Genomic DNA, 23361 nt, shown 5'->3' with positions numbered 1-23361 from the left:
TTGTAGGTGATTTATTATCTGTTTATGATTTGGGAAATAAAGGCAATGTGATAGAACTAGTGCATAAGTGTTGCCATGAAGTTTTGGTTATTTTCATATCTTATTAATTCTTTGGATTTATGGATACTGTTCTTGTTATATCGCTTGGTTACTTGGACATGATTTCGATGATTGAATCATTGTTATGGTCATTTTTATCTTTATTTGATGAAGTATTAATTACATGTTGAATGGTTTATGATTGGGATGGATTATTTACCTTATCATGTTGTATTTTTGGTGTCTGGAGTAGAGGTATTGATATTCATGTTTTAAAAATGATACCTTTGTGATATTTTGTTGTGGGAAGTCAGTATTGTAATTTGGTATTGATACCTTATCACGAGTATCAATATTTAGGGTAAAATAATTGTTACTTTAACAAGGGTATTGATAATTTTCGAGACTTGATTTTTAGATGAGAAACATAATGCTGTTTTCGTACTAATTTTCCAATCGATATAGATACCTTATAAAGAAAATATCGATACTTGTGTTACTGTATCGATGCCTATGTAGTTAGAATTGAAATTTTCCTAAATGAACACTATGCATGTTTATTTATACTTGTTAGACTATTTAATGTATGTCACACATTTATTAATGATGATTTGCGCAAGTTAGACTTAAACTTGTGTAAATGCTAAAATGGAATACACTTATTAATAATGAGCTCATTTTTTTTGTGTATGATATGAGACGGTGGTGTGGCATCTTGATATTCGGGCTTGACGATCGGGCCGAGTATAGGGTGTTACATTTGGTGGTATCAGAGTTTAGGTTATTTAACACTCAGACCTAAGTTGTTAATGTACTGATTAAGGGTTTTGCAACCCATGAATTTAGAAACCCATGTGCCGAAATTTGTCTGTTTCCTTGAATTGTTTGAAAATATCTTTGATTGAATTGCATGTGGGGTAAGAACGGGAAAACATTACCTTTAATCCTAAAATTTGTTTGAAAGATGGTGACTTGGATCATTCCCTTCTATTCACACCTTTTTTTTTTGTCTATATGTATTAAATTAGATTAGATATGCCTCATAGATGTGTTAATGTGAGAGCTAGTGCTTCTCTTATGTCGCTAAGTAGAGTGAACACACCTGATGAGGGTGTAGGCTCTTTGATGTAAGTTATGATTGGAACATTTTAGTGGATTGCTGGTGCTAACCCTACTCCTACACCTGCTAATCCTGCACCTACCAATCTTACACCAGTTAATCGAGGGTTGCTGTTTAAACGTCTCCGGGCATTGAGTGGTAAAAAGTTTCTTGGGGTAATAGGTACCGATTTGACCGTAGGTGAGTACTGGTTGGAAGAAGTTGAAAGGATCCTCGGGCAGATGTCCTATACTTATGAAGAGAAGTTGGATTATGCTGTATCCCTACTTGATGGTGAGGCTCATCGTTGGTGGAATACTATTAGAAAAGGTATTACTACTGATCATTTGCCTTGGGGATACTTTCTTGAGGTTTTTAAAAGCAAGTTTATGGGTGAGCAGTATATAGAGGCTCATAAGCGTGAGTTTTTGGATTTGGTTTAGGGAGATTTGTCAGTGGTTAACTATGAGGTAGAGTTTGTAGGACTTAGTCAATATGTTCCTAAGATGATTCTTTCTGAGAGGGACCATTGTAAAAGTTTCTAAATTGAGCTTAATCGTGAGATTCAGGTTTACTTGGTAGTTTAGAATGTAGAGATGTTTGATGAGTTTGTTGAGAGAGCTAAAGCAGTTGAGGAGACTTTACCTGAGCCACCTTGTTTTAAGATTACTGAATCTGGTAAGAGGACTTCTGATGGTGCTTAAGGTCGACCGCCTAATGGAGGGTGTGATAGTCATAGCTCTGGTAAGGGTGCGAGATGTGGGACTTGTCTGAGTTAATCTAGGCAACAGAGTAATGTTGTGGTTAGTACTGGTGGTATAATGGGTGGATTTGGTTGGTCGCTTTGTGCACATTGTAAGCATAGGCATTCAGTGGTTTTATTAAATATGGTTCGAAGGAACATTTTCTGAGGGATTTCTCGAATAGAGTAGAGGTTTTGCAGACTTAGAGTTTGGCACCTACTTTTGAGCCTGTTAGAGGCCGCGGTCATGGTAGTGGTAATGGGGGACCGATTGGACAGTGGATTTTTGCTCATACTGTTGATTCACAGGTTGAGTCTAGAGGTCCAGATTGGGTTTATGCTGTCATAGAGCCAGTAGATCAGGATCCGATTGATGTTATCGCAGGTACTTTCATTTTACAGTCTACTTCGTTATTTTCTTTGGTAGATTTTGGTTCTACACATTCCTATATCTTGAGTGAATTGACTTGTAAGTTAGGGATTCTTGTAGAGACTATTGGTTTGGGTATGACTATCATTAGTTCTTTCAGTAATAGTGTGATTGTGAATAAAGTTTACATTAGATGCCCTCTTATGATATAAGGGCATGTTTTCTCTATTGATCTTATGGAATTACCTTTCTATGGTTTTGATGTCATTCTTGGTATGGGCTAGCTGATTAAACATAAGGCTAAGGTAGAATTTGAGACGAAATGAATTACTTTGAGGAATAGTGATGGGTTGGAAATTGTTGTTATTGGAGGAAGACCAAGATTTATGTCTAATGTGGTTTCGTCTATGAAGGCTGGGAAGATGATGGGAAAAGGTTGTGAAGCTTACTTAGCTTATGTGATGAATTCAGTTAGTAAAAAGTCGAGGGCTCAGGAAATTTGCATTGTTAAAGATTTTCCTGACATGTTTCCTAAAAATTTTCCTGGTTTACCATCGGATCGTGAAGTTGAGTTTGGTATTGTATTTTATCCTAGTACTACATTGGTGTCCATTGCGCCCTATCACATGGCACCAAAAGAGCTCAAGGAGTTAAAGATTCAGTTGCAAGAGTTGCTTGATGCAGGGTTTATTCAACTAAATGTATCTTCTTTGGGGGTATCGGTTTTGTTTGTAAAGAAGAAGAATGGTACGATGCAAATGTGTATTGACTATAGACAATTGAACAAGTTGACTATTAAGAATAGGTATCCTTTGCCTTAAATTGATGACTTGTATAATCAGATTCGAGGTGCAATAATGTTTTTAAAGATTGATTTAAGATCTGGGTATTATTAGTTGAAGGTAAAGGAGTCTGATGTGTTGAAAACTACTTTTAGGGCTCAGTATGAGCATTATGAGTTTTTGGCCCTGCCGTTTGGTTTAACCAAAGCCATTGTTACGTTCACGGATTTGATGAACTAAGTATTCCATTCGTACTTGGATCAATTTGTGGTTGTCTTTATAGATGATATTTTGGTGTATTCTCGTTCTGAGGAGGATCACGAAGTTCATCTAAAGGTTGTGTTACAGATTCTGCGAGATAAGCAATTGTATGCGAAGTTGAGTAAGTGTGAATTTTTGGTTAAGGAAGCAACATTTTTAGGTTATATTGTGTAGGCAGAAGGGATTCGTGTGGATCCAAAGAAGATTGAGGCGGTTTTAGAGTGGAAGCCACTTAGGTGTGTTATTGACGTTCAGAGTTTATTGGGTTTGGCTAGCTATTATCATAGATTTGTTGAAGGGTTTTCTCTTATTGTTGCACCTTTAACAAAACTGTTTCAGAAAGATATGGTTTTTGAATGGATCGATGAAAGGCAAAAGAGTTTTGAATAGCTTAAGGCAGTTTTAACTGAGGTACTTATGTTGATTCAACTAGAACTTGGCAAAAATTTTATGGTTTATAGTGACGTTTCGTATTTGGGTCTTGGTTGCGTGTTAATACAAGAGAGAAAAGTTCTGGCTTATGCTTTGAGACAGTTGAAGACAAATGAGCATAATTATCCTACTTATGATTTGGAGTTAGCTATTGTGGTATTCGCTCTTAAGATTTGGCGCCATTACTTATATGGGAAAACGTGTGTTACCTATACGGATCATAAGAGCCTTAAGTACCTCCTCACCTAAAAGGAGTTGAATTTAAGACAAATGCATTGGATTGAACTTTTAAAGGAATGTGATTATGTGATAGAGTATCATCCTGACAAGGCGAATGTTGTTGCTGACGCTTTGAGTAGAAAGTCGATGATGAAATTGAGAGCTATTTTTGCGTGCTTGAGTTTAGTTAGTGATTGTGGTCTATTAGCTGAACTTTAAGTGAGGCCGAATTTGTCACAACAGATTAAGGAGAAACAATCGCTAGATGGAGAGTTGTTAAAGAGGATTTGACAGGTTGAGCAAGGTGTTAAGGGAGATTTTGACATTGACAATGATGGTATATTGAACTTTCGAGGTAGCTTGTGTGTGCCGCAAGATGTAGATTTGAGGCAAGCGATTCTTACCGAGGTACATAGTAGCCCTTACTCTATGCATCCCTGTAATGGTAAGATGTATCATGATCTTCAAGAGATTTATTGGTGGCCTGGTTTGAAGCATGATGTTACAGATTTTGTGACTCGATGTTTGGATTGTCAGAAGGTAAAGGTAGAGCATTAGTTTCCTTCAGGGGTTTTGCAACCAATTGTAATTCCAGAATGGAAGTGGGAAATTATCACCACGGAATTTGTTTTGGGTCTGCCTTCGACTCTGTCAAAGAAGGATTCAATATGGGTATTAGTTGATCGGTTTTTGAAGAATGCGCAGTTCTTGGCAGTACTCACTAGCTATTCTTTGTAGAAGCTAGATGAGTTGTACATCGCTGAAATTGTAAGTCTTCATGGATTTCCAATTTCAATTATTTCAAATAAGGATCTGCAGCTTACTTTGAGGTTTTTGGAAGAGTTTGCAAGAGGCTTTGGGGTTGAAGCTTAGTTTTAATACGACTTATCATCCTCAAACTAATGGTCAGTTGGAGAGGGTAATTCATATTTTAGAGGATATTTTCCCTTGGTAGAGTTCGCTTACAACAATAGTTTTCAAGTGAGTATTTTATGGCACTATTTGAGGCATTGTACGGAAGGAAGTGTAGAATTCCTTTGTGTTGGACAAAATTGGATGAAAAGCCTATTGTTGTACCGGATTTAGTTTGTGAAACTGAGGAAAAGGTAAAGTTAACTTTAACAGAGGTTGAAAGTAGCTTCTGATAGGCAGAAACCTTATGCGGATGATGGTCACTAAATTAACTATATATACGACAAAGGCAAGCGCACCTATCAAACAATAGTATAGCTGTTGTAAGAAGGGAATATCATATCCACGAGGACTATAAGTACTAGCAACTACCGTTTTTCTATTATTTAGTTGACAAATTGGAGTGATTGTGTTTAAGCTAAAATTACTAGACTAATTTATCTAAGAACACAACAGAGAATAAATTAAGGAAATAATCAAATAATAACCAATGAGATAGAAAATACCCAAGAAAGAATCCACCTAAACTTCACCTTTTATTATGAATCTGAATTAAACAATTAATTCACTTGTGTCTTGATCTGTCGAAATCCCTAAATTATATTAATATCTCTTTTGAGAGTAACAACAACTGACTCTAGGTCGATTAATTGAAATCTCTTTCTAATTAAAATCCTTATTGTCACATTAACTCGATCTATGGGTTCTCCCATTAGATTTGGCTCTAATCCGATAGATTTATGTCGTCCTATTTTTAGGATTACATGCAACTCCACTCAATTATGCTAGATTTACTTTTAAAAAGGGCCTTTTGCTCCACTAAATTAAGCACATTAAAATGAATTAATATCCTTAGAAATATTAAAATAAGAAATAAGCATACATAATTGAGAACAAGAATCACGTATTTATCGCGTAAACCAAAAATCAAATAATAAGATTCATCATAGGTTTCATCTTCCTAGGTATCTAGGAATTTAGTTCATAATCCTGAATAGAGACATCTCAAAGTTAAGATAACCACAAGACATAAAGAAACTCAATAAAACTTCGAAAGAAATTAAATAGAGATCTTCAATCTTGAGGGAGATCTGCTTCTGAGTTGATTCTGATAGCATTTTTCGAATGTTTTCTTTAATTTCTCTGATTGCCCCCTTATGTCTAATTCTAATTGGTATTTATAGACTTTGGAATGTTCAGAAAGCCTAAAAATTGGGTTTTTTTTGTGTATTTGGGAAGAAAGGTGCAATATCGACACAAGTTGGCACTTGGCTCATGTGGAAATGCCCAGGTCGTGTGGATCTTGAAAACTTATCTATTTGTCTGATTTTGGCTCTTTTTTCCTCTCCAATGCTCTCCTAAGTATAGAAACATGAATTTAAAGGATTAGGAGCATCAAATTCATTAATTTTCATAATTAATCATCCAAAAACAAATTAAGAATGAGATTAAAATATGTTACTTTTATAGCTTATCAAATATCCCCACACTTAAGCGTTTGCTTGTCCTCAAGCAAAATCCTCAACTCACATTAAAATTAATATTTCTCAACTTGTAGTTCCCATCAATAATGTCTCAAAATAATTCATAAATAATCATGCATTGGCAATGTAATATCCCGAATTAGGGCCTAATCGGAATAGTGGTTTTGTGACCACAAATCCGAGATAGAAATAATTATTTTATGATTATTTTGAGGTCTATGATATGATTGCATGATTGTATGAAAATTTCTTGAAGAAATTCTATGCATAAAGTGTTTAATTTGAAGTTAGGGACTAAATTGAATAAGTTGCAAAACTTGCATTCTAGAAGTTTCTAGTATGAAATTGCTTTGAAATATTAATTAGGAGGTCTTAAATAGAAATTTGACCAATTTCAAAGTTTATGGACAAATATTGGACATGAAGGGAATTTTTTGAAAGTTTAGTAGTAAGGGCATTTTGGTCATTTAGGGGTAAAATGAATTAAAATACAAAATTAAAAGCCAATTTTGCTCATCTTCTTCACCATGGACGTGTGTACCAAGGGAGACTCCATGGCTAGGGTTTCCAAGCTTCCAAGCTCGATTGTAAGTCCGTTCTAGCCTCGTTTTAATGATTTTTACGTTTTGGAGTCCGTAACTTGATTTAGCTTATGCTAGCAATAATTCAACCTAGGGTTCATATTTGGAAAAATACCCATAGGTGAAATTTGTGTATTTTGGTGTTTTATGATAGAATATGAGGTTTTAAATTATGTTAGACAACTTGTGCTACTCGGTTTTAAGTGAAAACGAGCAAAAGGGTTTAATCGGTAAAAATACCTAATAGTCATAAGTACATGTTAGAGTGAGAATTTGATGTTGCCATAGAAGGGAAAAATGATCAGAATGTCATAAAACATAAGAAAATAGGATGAAGTTTAATTTCTGAACCTTGGGGCAAAAGTGAAAATATGCAAAAGTTTAGGGGTCAAAATGAAAATTTTTAAAAATATGATTTTTTGGACCCGTATGAATAGTGTGACTAATTATTAGGCTAAATGTGATATTATAGATGAAGGAAATCGAGATTAGGGCTTAAATCGGGAAAATACAAGGTTATGGACTAAAATGGTAAATTACTATTTCTGGATCGAGGTAAGTTCGTATGATAATAATAATGCAATGTTATGTTTGAATTATATTTCTTACTATTATTGCATATATTTTATGATTTAATATATTGGAAAAGTTAATGGAATGGTGTTTATGATGTGGAAATATGACATGAAAGAATGTTACATGAAATGCAAGAAAATGAAGATGCATGACAAGTGATATATGAAATATGTGATATATGTTATGTAAATTCTTAAAAGCTGATTTGATATTTGAGTTGTGTCTTATTATACTATGAATGGACAATTGGTACTATGGATAGTGAGATCAACACTTGAGTAAATTGTACATAAATAATCTATCGATTCTTTTTATGTTATTATATTTTGATATCATATGAAATGTGGTCGCCTATCAAATGGTTATTTGATGTAAATTATGAATTTAAATTGATTACGGACAATTTAGTAAAATTTTGAAAAGTGAGGAATTTCCGATTGAACCTTGAATAAAAACGATCTGAATGATCTATTGTGAGGTCGCATGTGTAGTACTAAGTGCAGGCTACTATGCGTACCCGAAAACTGTGATCACGTGTGTAGTACTAAGTGCAGGCTACTACATGTATTAGATGGTGAGGTCACGTGTGTAGTACTAAGTGTAGGCTACTACGTGTACCAGATTATTGGTCGCATGTGTAGTACTAAGTGCAGGCTACTATGCATATCAGATAGCTTCGGCTACAAGTGTGGAAATGGGAAAATGTGTAGGCAATTGTGTATCTATTATTATTCCGATGAGTTCAACGGGAAATCGATTAAGTGAAAATACACGTGAAAGTGATTATGTGATGAACAAGTGCAAGTATATGTTTATTTGAATTTATGAGTAATATGCTCAATATTTGTGTGACAGCCCAAAATTGACCCTAGTCGGAAGGTGGTCTCGGGACCACAAAACCGAGGCATAAAAATAATTAAAAATTTATTTTGATGCCTATAATATGTGTGTGCTCATGTATGACATTTTATGATGATTGATTTAGTGTTATAAGGGTGAATTCCACAAGAAAGGCTTAGTAATGAACTTTGAAAGTATGATAGGAAATGTGTGATGACTAATTAAAGCATGCATGCAAAATAATGGACTTGCATGTCAAATTCCCCTTTATAGGTGGTGGCCGGCCATGACAAGGAGGATGGGCTAAACATGTCATGAAACATGTTTTGTTGGTGCATTAGGGTGAAATAATAAACAAAGGTGTATGGGTGATAAAAAATGAAAAAAAAATGTGTGTGAGTGTGGTAATCCCCCATTGCCGTCGGTTGTAGAGAAGGAAAGAAAAAATTTTGTTCATCCTTTCTTTGAGCCAAAACTAAGGAAGAAGGAGGATTTTTGCTTCATGCTTGGTTTGGAAGAGATCTAGAAGGAGATTTGGCTAAGTTTGCATCAAGATTAAGGTATGTATGAGGTTGTGTTAGGAGTTTCATGCATGTTTTGGTTGCTAACTTGATGTGCATGTTAGCCATGGCTCAAATCTTTGTTAAGCCATGGAAATGGTATTTGGCCAAAGTTGTTATGGTGATAAAGCCATTGCATGCTAAGTGTGAAGCTTGATGATGATGCATGCAATGATGGATTGTCTACTCTTGAGTAAGATTTTGAGCTTTCTTTTGTTTTATCATGATTGAAGTTGAAAAGGAGCATGATTGTCATATTCGACCATGATGCATTCATGAGCATGGTTCATGCTTCTTGCATGTTAGTTAAAATTTGTGTTTTGGATGGCTATGGACACCTTGAAATTCGGCCATGCTCATATATGTATATATATGTTTGCACATGATGTTTTGGTTATGAAGGAAGTGATGAATAAGTTTGTTTAAAGAAGAAGATGTTGAAGAATAATTGTGAAATTGCAAGCACAAATCGGCCTAGCACACATATAAGTGCTTGATGCTATATTATAAGTTTTGAGCCACAATATGCAAAGCATTAACTAGTAAAATGCATGCTGTTTTTGTGAGGTATTAAGTGCATAATTGGCCTCAACATGTACATGAATATTCGGCCTTGGGTAGCCTATTGAAGGCCTTAGCATTTCCTTGATGCTCAAATAAATTGTATTGAATTGCTTGATGTAGTATAAAATGTGCATGACCATTGTGTATTCAAGCTAAAGAGTGGCCATATGACCATTTAAATTCCTTGTCATATTCGGCCATAAGCTAGCACAATGAGGTTTTAATAAATTGAATTTGTTTGAATTAGCTCAAGAGCTAAGAGGTCCACAATTGGACAAGGGGAAGGAAAAAGTGATCGAATAGCCGTAAAAGCCGTTCGACAACATCCGAGGTAAGTCCTCAAGAAGTGACCTTACTTGAATTATGTGAGATGAAATATGGATGTGTATGATTATTGATTATGTGTGTATGAGTATTTGAATTCCACCCGGGCTAAGTCCCGAAGGCGAATATGCTAATGATTATAATTGTGTTTGAGCCTTAGTAAGGAAAATGAAATATGTATGTCCAATGATTATTGATGTATGTGTGCATGAGAAATTGAATGATATCCGGGCTAAGCCCAAGACAATTATGCTGAAAATTATATCCGGGTAAGACCGAAGGCAATTGTGCTAGTAGCTATATCCGGGCTAAGACCAAGGCATTCGTGCAAGTTGTTAAATCCGGGCTAAGACCAAGGCATTTGTGCAAATCGTGATATCCGGGTTAAGTCCGTGAGGCCTTGGTGCGGGTTACCATAACCGGGCTATGTCCCAAGGCGATTGAGCAGTAGCGACGTCCGGTTAAACTCGAAGGTATGTGATTTGAAAATTATAAGCTTGCTGGAAAATTTCAGCTAATGCACTTGTGAAATTTCCCAATGACAAGGTAAGTGCGGTGTGTGCTTTGCGCGCTAGGAGTAAGAGCGTATGAATATCTGCTCCTATGATGGAGCGAGTTATCGGCCTTAATGAGGCCGTTATTTGTGTATGAACATAAGTGTTGGGATGGTGAAGTAAATACGATTATGTGAATGTGCATTAATGAAATGATGCATTTGGTTATGTGAATGTATTGCTTTAATTAAAGCTGATTATATTCCTTGAGACTTACTAAGCATAAAATGCTTACCCGTTGCTTTGGCTCTCTGTTTTATAGATTTCGCTCGATAGCAAACGGATTCGGGATCAATAAAGTCGAAGTCATCCACACTATCCACGCCTCTATTTTGGTATAAATTTTGGTTGAACTTTGAAATGGCATGTATAGGACTACCCTTGTTGGTTTAAAAATGTGGCGATGTATATGTATACGACCATGCGAAAATGGCTCGTAAAAGGAAGCATGAACTTAGACTATTTGTGGTTTGAATGTATATATATGGTGTCATGATGTCATTATGGATCGGAAATGGGAGTGTTGGTCACATGATCAGCCATTGGTATGGTTAAAATGATCATATGTGAACCTATGTATGGCAAGACTAGTTGGTTGATGGAGACTAGAAAAAAATAGATAAGACCTACCTTAAAACAGATGCTGCCAGCTGCAGTGACGTGAATGTGAAAAATCACCAAAAATTGTAGGAATGGTATTAAATAGTGAATAAGCTATGTAAATGAACCTTAATGAGTCTATTTTCATATGGAAGAAGCGAAATGATCATAGGAGTTACATGTTAAGAGATATTGAAGCTATTGTGAAACAGGGCCAGAACGGTTTCTGGGTCCCCTGTCGCAACTTTAAAAATTCACTATAAATTATCCAGAAATAATTAGGAGACATACCTTATATGTACAGATTCCATTTTGAGTGTAGTTTTATTAGAAACAAACGGCACCAGCATTAAAGCCCTGTACAGAGAGATATTCAAGTTATACCGCGAGAAGGTCAGAGCAGTCGATCCCTGTAACATGGGTGACTTTAACTAATAAACTGTACCAATTGGCCCGACCAAAATTCTAGAAATAAATCCATGGATGGATATATGAGTCTAAATTCAGGAAAATTTACGAAACCAGTTTCCGAGTTTTGAAACTCGAGATATGATTTTAAGGCGACGGTGACGCAGTCTTCCAGCCTGACTGGAAATGCCAAATTGGTGGGCAAAACATGTGAACTTGGCTTGTTAACCCCTCGTGTCCGACACGGCGATGGTCTCGGGTTCGGGTGTTACAATTTTATTGGTATCGAGCCACGGTTTAGTCGATTCTAGGACTACCGTGATGTGTTTGGGGTCTAGCTATACATGCCATTAAATGATGAATCGATAGTGTGGTGATTTCGACAATTTGACTTTGTGTTTGTTATTAGAATGGATCCGATCCCAACCGAAGCGATAGCTGATGGTGTGAGTGTGGCGCTGCTCCGCGCAAGGGACAGCGCCGGGACTCTCAACCTATGGCCAGCAATCCGAATGATGAGGCTAGGCAAGCCTTTTATAGTGTGATGAGCGAATGGTTTAATCAATACATTCGAACTAACACGGCTGTTCCACAACCTCCATTCCCGACAAATGCAACCCCGCACCCACAATACCTCCGGTGGTGACCAAATAAGGTCAAGTAAGCCCCAGTCGATAGGATTGAAAACATGGGGCCACTGAATTTAAGGCTACGGATGATGATGATGCCGAAGCGAGCTAAATTTTGGTTGGATAACACTATCCGGTGCTCGATGAGCTATCCTGTACACCCGATGAGTGCTTAAAGTGTACCATCTCCTTGCTACGTGAGTCCGCCTACTATTGGTGGAGTACTCGACTTGTGGTGCCTAGAGAGCAAGTGACTTGGGAATTCTTTCAAACCGAGTTCAAAAAAGTATATTAGTCGAGATTCATCGACCAAAAGTGAAGGAATTTCTTGATCTTAAGCAAGGTTCTATGTCCGTTACCGACTACGAGCGAAAGTTTGTGAGGCTTAGCCGTCGCTGCGAGAATGCATTTCGTCCGAAGCTATTATGTAAACGCTTGAGGATGGGCTGAATGATGATATAAGGATGTTCGTTGGCATTCTCGAGATACGAGAGTTCGTAGTACTTGTTGAGCGAGCTTGTAAAGTCAAGAGCTTAAAAGGAGAAACAAAAAGTTGATGTGGGAACCGGAGAATTCGAAAGAGGTCCTCGGAAAGTCTCTTCAACAAGCATCAAAGAGATTTCAAGATGATGTGAGCCGGTCTAGAGGCGTTTGGGCTTTCTAGACGAGGACGCGATCGACCCCTGTGACCACACGAGTCACTTGATCGCCGATGGTGGAAATAATCGCCGAGAGAGGCGGAGTGTCCACATTGTGGCAAATGGCATTCGGGAGCTGTTGGTTTCGTGATCGCTCTGTTATAAGTGTGGAGCGGCCGACCACTTTATGAAGGATTGCTGAGGATGCTTGAGCAGAATGTGAGTCGAGTGGAAACCCGGTGCTACTGCTTGCTCGAGGTAGGCCACCTAGAAATATGGGCAATGTCGATGGCGGTCGAGAGGATCTAGAGATGCTACCATCGGATCCGAGGCTCGTGCTCTGCGAGGACTTATGCCATCTGCGCGCACGCGAGGATGCCTCTCCGGATGTCATTACGGTACTTTCACTCTTTTCAATACAAATGTGATTGCTTTGATTGACCTGGTTCTACTCATTCATATATATGTGAAACCTTAGCATCCAGTAAGACTTGCCTATTGAGTCTACTGAGTTTGTAATTCGGGTATCAAACCCCTTGGGTCATTACGTACTTGTCAACAAAGTGTGCAAGAAAAGTCCCCTAGTGTTCCGAGGTTCTTGTTTTCCGGCGGACTTGATGCTTTTGCCGTTCGATGAGATCGGCGTTATTCTTGGTCCGGATTGGTTGACCATGCACGATGCGGTTGTAAATTGCAAGAGCAAGACTATCGATTTGAGGAGCGCGAATAACAAGATAATCTGAGTTGAGTCTACGGACTTAAAGGAGTTGCCACCGTAATATCGCGATGTTGGCCCGAAATATGTAAGAAAAGGGTGCGGCGTACCTTGCGTCGTGCTTTCGATGACAAGGAATCAAAAAGAAACCCGAATCTGTGCGTGGTTTGTGAATACCGGATGTTTTCCCAAAGAATTGCCGACTTACCACTGTTTGGGAAGTAGAATTTGGCATCGAATTGGTACCGGTACCACTCCAATTTCGATAGCTCCGTATCGTATGGCATTAACGAGTTAAAGGAATTGAAGGTCCAATTGCAAGAATTGACGGATAGAGGTTTCGCTCGACCGAGTTTTTCTCCATGGGCGCACCAAAGTATTGTTTGTGAAAAAGAAGGACGGAAGCATGAGGTTTTGCATCGACTATCGTCAACTCAATAAAGTGACGATAAAGAATAAATATCTGTTGCCACAAATTGACGATTTATTTGATCAATTAAAGGGAGCCTTGGTGTTTTCAAAGATAGATTTAAGGTCGGGGTACTATCAGTTGAGGGTTCGAGAATCGGACATACCCAAAACCGCTTTTAGAACGAGGTACGGTCACTCTGAATTCTTGGTGATGCCGTTTGGGCTCACTAATGCCCCGTGGTGTTTATGGATTTAATGAATAGAATTTTCAGGCCATACTTGGATCGGTCCGTAGTTGTAGTTATCGATGACATTTAGGTCAATTCGAGAGATGAAACTGAACATGCTGAACACCTGAGGCTAGTGTTGCAAATCTTACGAGATAAGCGATTATCATAAAGTTCGGTAAATGTGAATTTTGGTGAAAGAGGTTAGCTTTTTTGGGGCACGTGGTGTCGCGACGGTGTCGGGGTGGACTGAACAAAATTTCGACCATAGTCAATTGGAAACCTCCAAGGAATGTTACCGAAGTTAGGAGCTTTTGGGGCTTGCGGATACTATCGACGATTTGTGAAAGGTTTTTCGATGATAGCTACGCCGATGACGAAACTACTCCAAAAGATGTTGAGTTTGAGTGGTCGAACATTTGTCAAGAAAGTTTCGATCGACTAAAAACTTGTTTAACCGAGGCCCCAGTGCTAGTACAAATAGAGTCCGGTAAAGAGTTTGTCATATCTGATGGCGCATCCTTGCTTGGGTTAGGTTGTGTGTTGATGCAAGAAGGTCGAGTTGTGGCTTACGCGTCGAGACAACTAAAGCCGCATGAGAGAAACTATCCGACCCATGACCTTGAACTAGCGACCATAGTGTTCGCCTTGAAGATATGGCGGCATTACTTGTTTGGAGAAAGGTGTCATATTTATTCGGACCACAAGAGTCTAAAATATTTGATGACTCGAAAGATTTAAACACAGGACAAAGACGTTGGCTTGAGTTGTTGAAAGACTATGAACTCATCATTGATTATCACCGGAAAGGCCAACGTGGTGGCCGATGCTTTAAGTCGCAAGGCACTTTATCGCTTTGAGGCGATGGATGCTCATTTATCCATTTCACCCGAGGAGGTGCTAGTAGTCGAATTAGAGGCCAAACCGTTATTGATTCATCAAATACTTGAATCTCGGAAGGTCGATCTTGAATTGGTCGCTAAGCGAGCGAATGTGTTTCGGATAAAGAATCGAATTTCAGATTGACGACAATGGCCGCTTGACGTTCAAGGGTCGATTATGTATTCAAGGAATTGAACTTGTTTCGATGATTTTGAGCGAGGCTCACAGTAGTCGAATGTCAATCCACCGGGTAGTACTAAAATGTACAATGACCGAAATGCCAATTTTGGTGGCGGTATGAAATGAGACATTTCGAATTTGTTTCAAGGTGTCGATATGTCAACAAGTGAAAGCGGAACATCAAGTGCCATCGGGATTACTTGACCAATCATGATACGAATAGAAATGGGATCGAGTGACAATGGATTTTATATCCGGATTACCGGTGTCGGCAAGTAAGAAAGATGCGATTTGGGTCATTGTTGATAGATGACCAAGTCGCTCATTTTATCCTGTCATACGGATTTTTCGCTCGATAAATTGGCGAATTATCGTCTCCCAAATTATTCGATTGCATGGGGTGCCTATTTCTATCGTGTGGGATAGAGATCCAAGATTACATCGCGATTTTGGAAGAAATTGCAAGAGGCTTTGGGTACCAAGTTGCATTTCAAGACCGCCTTTCACCCCAAACCGATGGTCAATCCGGCGGATAATTCGAGATACTTGAGGATATGTTAAGATGTTGCGTCCTCGAGTTTAGTGGTTCATGGGAGCGGTATTTGCCGTTGATTGAATTAAACACAACAACGACTTTCGGTCAAGTATTAAGATGGCACCCTACGAGGCCTTGTACGATCGTAAATGCCGTACACCATTGTTTTGGACCGAGCTTGGTGAAAGCAAGATTTTCGGTGGATTTGATTAGAGATCTTTGAGCGAAAGTGAAAGTAATCCGTGAAAGTCGAAGATAGCCTCCGATCGTCGAGAAGTCGTGACGCGAACTGAAGCGTAAGGATATCGAGTATCGGTGGGTGATAAAGTGTTTCTCAAGGTATCGCCTTGGAAAAAGATACTCGATTCAGCCGTAAGGGCAAGTTGAGCCCGAGGTTCATTGGGCCATACGAGATATCCGAAGCGAGTCGATCCGATGGCATATCGTTTGATTTTGCCCCCGAACTCGAAAAGGTTCACGATGTCTTTCACGTTTGATGCTTCGACGCTATAGATCCGATCCATCGCACGTGATCGATCCATCGAAATTGAAATTCAAGCTAATATGAGTTATGAGGAAGAACCGATTCGTATCCTATCACGAGAAGTGAAAGAGTTGCGAAACAAGCGGGTTCCGCTAGTAAAAGTGTTATGGCTCAAGCACGGGATAGAAGAAGCTACTTGGGAGACCGAGAACTCTATGAAAGAGCGATATCCAAACCTATTTACGGTAAGATTTTGGGGACGAAAATTTCTTAAGTGGGGGAGAGTTGTGACAGCCCAAAATTGACCCTAGTCGGAAGGTGGTCTCGGGACCACAAAACCGAGGCATAAAAATAATTAAAAATTTATTTTGATGCCTATAATATGTGTGTGCTCATGTATGACATTTTATGATGATTGATTTAGTGTTATAAGGGTGAATTCCACAAGAAAGGCTTAGTAATGAACTTTGAAAGTATGATAGGAAATGTGTGATGACTAATTAAAGCATGCATGCAAAATAATGGACTTGCATGTCAAATTCCCCTTTTATAGGTGGTGGCGGCCATGACAAGGAGGATGGGCTAAACATGTCATGAAACATGTTTTGTTGGTGCATTAGGGTGAAATAATAAACAAAGGTGTATGGGTGATAAAAAATGAAAAAAAAAATGTGTGTGAGTGTGGTAATCCCCCATTGCCGTCGGTTGTAGAGAAGGAAAGAAAAAATTTTGTTCATCCTTTCTTTGAGCCAAAACTAAGGAAGAAGGAGGATTTTGCTTCATGCTTGGTTTGGAAGAGATCTAGAAGGAGATTTGGCTAAGTTTGCATCAAGATTAAGGTATGTATGAGGTTGTGTTAGGAGTTTCATGCATGTTTTGGTTGCTAACTTGATGTGCATGTTAGCCATGGCTCAAATCTTTGTTAAGCCATGGAAATGGTATTTGGCCAAAGTTGTTATGGTGATAAAGCCATTGCATGCTAAGTGTGAAGCTTGATGATGATGCATGCAATGATGGATTGTCTACTCTTGAGTAAGATTTTGAGCTTTCTTTTGTTTTATCATGATTGAAGTTGAAAAGGAGCATGATTGTCATATTCGACCATGATGCATTCATGAGCATGGTTCATGCTTCTTGCATGTTAGTTAAAATTTGTGTTTTGGATGGCTATGGACACCTTGAAATTCGGCCATGCTCATATATGTATATATATGTTTGCACATGATGTTTTGGTTATGAAGGAAGTGATGAATAAGTTTGTTTAAAGAAGAAGATGTTGAAGAATAATTGTGAAATTGCAAGCACAAATCGGCCTAGCACACATATAAGTGCTTGATGCTATATTATAAGTTTTGAGCCACAATATGCAAAGCATTAACTAGTAAAATGCATGCTGTTTTGTGAGGTATTAAGTGCATAATTGGCCTCAACATGTACATGAATATTCGGCCTTGGGTAGCCTATTGAAGGCCTTAGCATTTCCTTGATGCTCAAATAAATTGTATTGAATTGCTTGATGTAGTATAAAATGTGCATGACCATTGTGTATTCAAGCTAAAGAGTGGCCATATGACCATTTAAATTCCTTGTCATATTCGGCCATAAGCTAGCACAATGAGGTTTTAATAAATTGAATTTGTTTGAATTAGCTCAAGAGCTAAGAGGTCCACAATTGGACAAGGGGAAGGAAAAAGTGATCGAATAGCCGTAAAAGCCGTTCGACAACATCCGAGGTAAGTCCTCAAGAAGTGACCTTACTTGAATTATGTGAGATGAAATATGGATGTGTATGATTATTGATTATGTGTGTATGAGTATTTGAATTCCACCGGGCTAAGTCCGAAGGCGAATATGCTAATGATTATAATTGTGTTTGAGCCTTAGTAAGGAAAATGAAATATGTATGTCCAATGATTATTGATGTATGTGTGCATGAGAAATTGAATGATATCCGGGCTAAGCCCCGAAGACAATTATGCTGAAAATTATATCCGGGTTAAGACCCGAAGGCAATTGTGCTAGTAGCTATATCCGGGCTAAGACCCGAAGGCATTCGTGCAAGTTGTTAAATCCGGCTAAGACCGAAGGCATTTGTGCAAATCGTGATATCCGGGTTAAGTCCGTGAGGCCTTGGTGCGGGTTACCATAACCGGGCTATGTCCCGGGCGATTGAGCGAGTAGCGACGTCCGGTTAAACTCGAAGGTATGTGATTTGAAAATTATAAGCTTGCTGGAAAATTTCAGCTAATGCACTTGTGAAATTTCCCAATGACAAGGTAAGTGCGGTGTGTGCTTTGCGCGCTAGGAGTAAGAGCGTATGAATATCTGCTCCTATGATGGAGCGAGTTATCGGCCTTAATGAGGCCGTTATTTGTGTATGAACATAAGTGTTGGGATGGTGAAGTAAGTACGATTATGTGAATGTGCATTAATGAAATGATGCATTTGGTTATGTGAATGTATTGCTTTAATTAAAGCTGATTATATTCCTTGAGACTTACTAAGCATAAAATGCTTACCCGTTGCTTTGGCTCTCTGTTTTATAGATTTATTTCGATAGCAAACGGATTCGGGATCAATAAAGTCGAAGTCATCCACACTATCCACGCCTCTATTTTGGTATAAATTTTGGTTGAACTTTGAAATGGCATGTATAGGACTACCCTTGTTGGTTTAAAAATGTGGCGATGTATATGTATACGACCATGCGAAAATGGCTCGTAAAAGGAAGCATGAACTTAGACTATTTGTGGTTTGAATGTATATATATGGTGTCATGATGTCATTATGGATCGGAAATGGGAGTGTTGGTCACATGATCAGCCATTGGTATGGTTAAAATGATCATATGTGAACCTATGTATGGCAAGACTAGTTGGTTGATGGAGACTAGAAAAAAATAGATAAGACCTACCTTAAAACAGATGCTGCCAGCTGCAGTGACGTGAATGTGAAAAATCACCAAAAATTGTAGGAATGGTATTAAATAGTGAATAAGCTATGTAAATGAACCTTAATGAGTCTATTTTCATATGGAAGAAGCGAAATGATCATAGGAGTTACATGTTAAGAGATATTGAAGCTATTGTGAAACAGGGCCAGAACGGTTTCTGGGTCCCCTGTCGCAACTTTAAAAATTCACTATAAATTATCCAGAAATAATTAGGAGACATACCTTATATGTACAGATTCCATTTTGAGTGTAGTTTTATTAGAAACAAACGGCACCAGCATTAAAGCCCTGTACAGAGAGATATTCAAGTTATACCGCGAGAAGGTCAGAGCAGTCGATCCCTGTAACATGGGTGACTTTAACTAATAAACTGTACCAATTGGCCCGACCAAAAATTCTAGAAATAAATCCATGGATGGATATATGAGTCTAAATTCAGGAAAATTTACGAAACCAGTTTCGAGTTTTGAAACTCGAGATATGATTTTAAGGCGACGGTGACGCAGTCTTCCAGCCTGACTGGAAATGCCAAATTGGTGGGCAAAACATGTGAACTTGGCTTGTTAACCCCTCGTGTCTGACACCGGCGATGGTCTCGGGTTCGGGGTGTTACAATTTGAGCGAACCTCGGTAAAATGGAATGAATTAAGTGAAATTGTGTAAAAGTGAACTTTAGTAGTAAAACAGTATTAGACAGCAGCAGTGCATGACTTTGAAAATTTACCAAAAATTGTGTAAGTTGAATTAAATTTAAAAAAAATTATGGAAATAAAGCTTTATGAGTCTATTTTCACATGAAAGAAACAGGGGAAGCAAAAGAATTCTATATTGTGTGATATTTGAATTCTTGTGAAACAGGGTCTGAATGAATTTGAGATCCCCTATTTTGACTTTAGAAATTCACCATAAATTGTAAAAAAATTATTGAGAGTCATACCTTACATTCATGAAAGGGAAACAAACGGCATGGTCGTTGGAATTCATCTGAGGAGAAATTCGGTTAAGTAGTGCACGAGGGTCGAGTAGTCATACCACAAACAGGGAGACTTTCACTAATAAACTGTACTAAATGGCCTGACCAAAAGTTATAGAAAAAAATTAGTAAGTAGACATATGAGTCTAGTTTCATAGAAAATTTACGGAATTGGATTTTGAGTTTTGTAACTTGAGATATGATTTTTTTAACACTGGGACTCGAAAAACAGCATGTCTGAATATGTGTAATTGTGCAGTTATAGTGTTTTATCTTGAAAAGCATGGTAGTAATTGCTTATTATTTTCATATGAACTTACTAAGCGTAAAGCTTACACATCCTCTCCATTTCTTTAGTATTGGCGGTCGGCTCGGGGTTGGAGATCGTCGGAGGCAAAATCACACTATCAAACTATAATTTTTGGGAAAATTAATTCAAATATTAGAAATATCAAGTGAGTGGCATGTGTAGGAAGTTGGTTTTGATATGTATTTTTATTATGATTTTGACCATACGTGTCGATCGCATTGAGTTATCGTATAAAATCATGAGATGTGGTCCTTATCCATTATGGTTTATAAGTTTAATTAATCGTGCCATGTCCTATGTTTTGATGTGATGATATAGTTAGCTTTCTTTGTTATGCATGTGTTCGAAAAGTTTTGAATGAAATGAAATTTTATGGCCCGATTTTCGTCTATGTGTATTGTTAAGTCTGGTAATACCTCGTACTCTATTCCGGCCTTGGATACGGGTAAGGGGTGTTACAGGCAATTTAACTAAAAGTGCGCTAAAGTCTCAAACAATCCAAGCTATATTTTAAACACAAAAACATAAGTGTCTCCCCTTATCTAAGTAATTATCTTTAATTTAAAATTGACAAAAATCAACATCCTCACTAAAGATTCACTCAAATCACTCAAAGTGTTTAAGGTTCAAGAATAAACACTCAATACTCAATACTCAAACAAGAAAAGTCATTACCATAGGCTTTTATGAAAATCAAATATCTACCACTATAAAATGATATGATACACAAATCAAAAGGTCTTTAAAAGGTTGTAATGGGGCTTAGATTAAAGGTGTGGAGAAAGGCCAGAAAAGTTGGTTATAATTAAGATCGAATTGATAAATTACCAAACTAGAAAAAATAAACATATGCTGAATTAAAAACAATTACATCAATTGAGAGCTATTCAAGAATAAAAACAAGCTTCTTCTTAAAATATGAATTTAACTGTTCAAGCTCAATCAACATAAAACTGAACAATAATCAATATATATTTTTTATTAGGATAATTAGAAATAATTTAGCAAATCAAACAGAAGAGCATAGTTAAGCAACTTACAAAATCAAATCTCGACAAAAAGGGAGTTAATAAAACGTGAAACAAAAAAAAAATTCCAAAGAAAAGATGAGTTATGGGTTAACATTAATGGGTAAATTAAGAAATGGTGTGTTAGGCTTAATGGGGTTCACTAAGGGTTAATTAAAAAGGTAGGCTTTTTACGGGATAAGTGGATTAAAACCTAAATGCCTTTATCATTTCAGTGAATCATATCAAATGTGTAGTCTCGACATGCATAATCGAAGCAAGTTCTAGAATGATAAACCAGGTTGACGCACTCATAACCAAATATAAAATGAGTAAGAAAAATGTATGCTCTAAAGGCTCAAAATCTCACAAAAAATCATAGTTTTTGATGTCAAACTTGTGAATCTCAAACTTCAAGATAATATTTCAATTTAGGGAAACAACCTAAAAATATTTAATTACTTAAAAATAACTTATCATGCTTGATTCTCTCATGTCTTAAAGTTTAAATCAACCAATACACAATTATCGAAAATTAATCTGGAACATATAAACAAAAATTCCAAATAAAAAATTTATTCTAATGTAAGTATGAGAAAATTACTTAAATACAAGACATAATTTAGGGATTTTTAATAATTATATAAATAACCTCCCTACACTTAGGATGTACATTGTCCTCAATGTACAAACAAATATAATCACAGTATAAGAAAAATATTATAAGAGAGGGAGAAAATTGAAACTACCCTGAATATTGGATGAATTTGACAGGATGGTGAAAAACAGAATTGCAGGAAAATCTAAATGTAGTGTAGGATTTTGAGTAAACTAGTAAGAAAATAAACACAAATAAGAAAGAAGATTAAGGGGTTATAACTTGATTAGAAACAACCATAAAAATATAGTTCAAAAGATAATAACTAAAAGAAGTATAAGAAAATAAAAATAAAACAAAACAACTAAACATATAAATAAACATAAACATAAATAAAATAAAATAAAAGTAAAAAGAAAACAAATTTAATCAATGATCCTCATCGTCGGAGGCATTAATAGTAAGCATAAAAAAATAAAATAAAAGTAAAAAGAAAACAAATTAAATAATGATCCTCATCGTCGGAGGCATTAATAGGGTGTGTCACCGGTATCGAAGAAGCTATATGGAGGTGCTGACAAATCTGCTGCAATGTCGCATCAATACTATTGAACCTCTGAAAGTAGTGCTGTTTGAAGCGAGTGAACCACTCGGAGAGGTCCTCTAATATATCAGTAGAAGAAACAGGACGGTGAGTCAAAGGTGGGGGATAAGGTGGGTCGTCATGATGGAAAGGGTCATCATTAGTGAAGTCCTCGGGCTCATCTTGAGGGTCAGAACGAGATAGTTGGTACTAAGGAGGATCCACTCCACGAAGTCACTCAATCATCCTCATATGGGTCATTCTTGATATTCCTTGTGTAGACATCTGGCTGGAGAGTCTAAGTGAGGTGGACTACTTTGGTGTGTCGAGGAGACCAAAGTGTCGAGCGAGTCGAGTCACATAAGGGCCTAAACTGTAACAGCCCAAATTTCGGTGAAATCGGAACACTAGTTTCGGGACCACAAATCCTAGCTGAAAATAAATTTTTTTATTTTATTATATGGTCCATAATATGATAGAAATTTCATGTAAAAATTTTGATAATAAAATTTTATCGATTATGTGCTTAATTACGAGAAGGACCAAATCGCATAAAATGAAAAAGTTAAATTCTAGTAGCTATAAGGATTAAATAGCTATGGAATTCAAAACTTGAGGTCCTTATATGGTAATTAGACCATTAATGAAAATTTAGTAGATATTTTTGGATGATTCATCCATGGAAAATTAGAAAAAGGCTAAGGACTAAATTGAAAATAAAAATTATTAAAAGATGGTAAATTATTAAATAGAAATAAAAATTATTTTTATCATCTTGTTCCCAAAAATAATATATGGAAACCCTACGAGAGAGAGAAAAAAATTTCATGGCCAAATTGGGTAAGTTTCCTTGGCCCGTTTTTAGTAATTTTGATATTTTTAAAACCAG

The sequence above is a fragment of the Gossypium arboreum genome, chromosome 6, assembly GCF_025698485.1.
Source record: "Gossypium arboreum isolate Shixiya-1 chromosome 6, ASM2569848v2, whole genome shotgun sequence".
NCBI lineage: Eukaryota > Viridiplantae > Streptophyta > Magnoliopsida > Malvales > Malvaceae > Gossypium > Gossypium arboreum.
The sequence above is the reverse complement of the archived record's forward strand: the minus strand, read 5'-3'. Positions refer to the sequence as shown.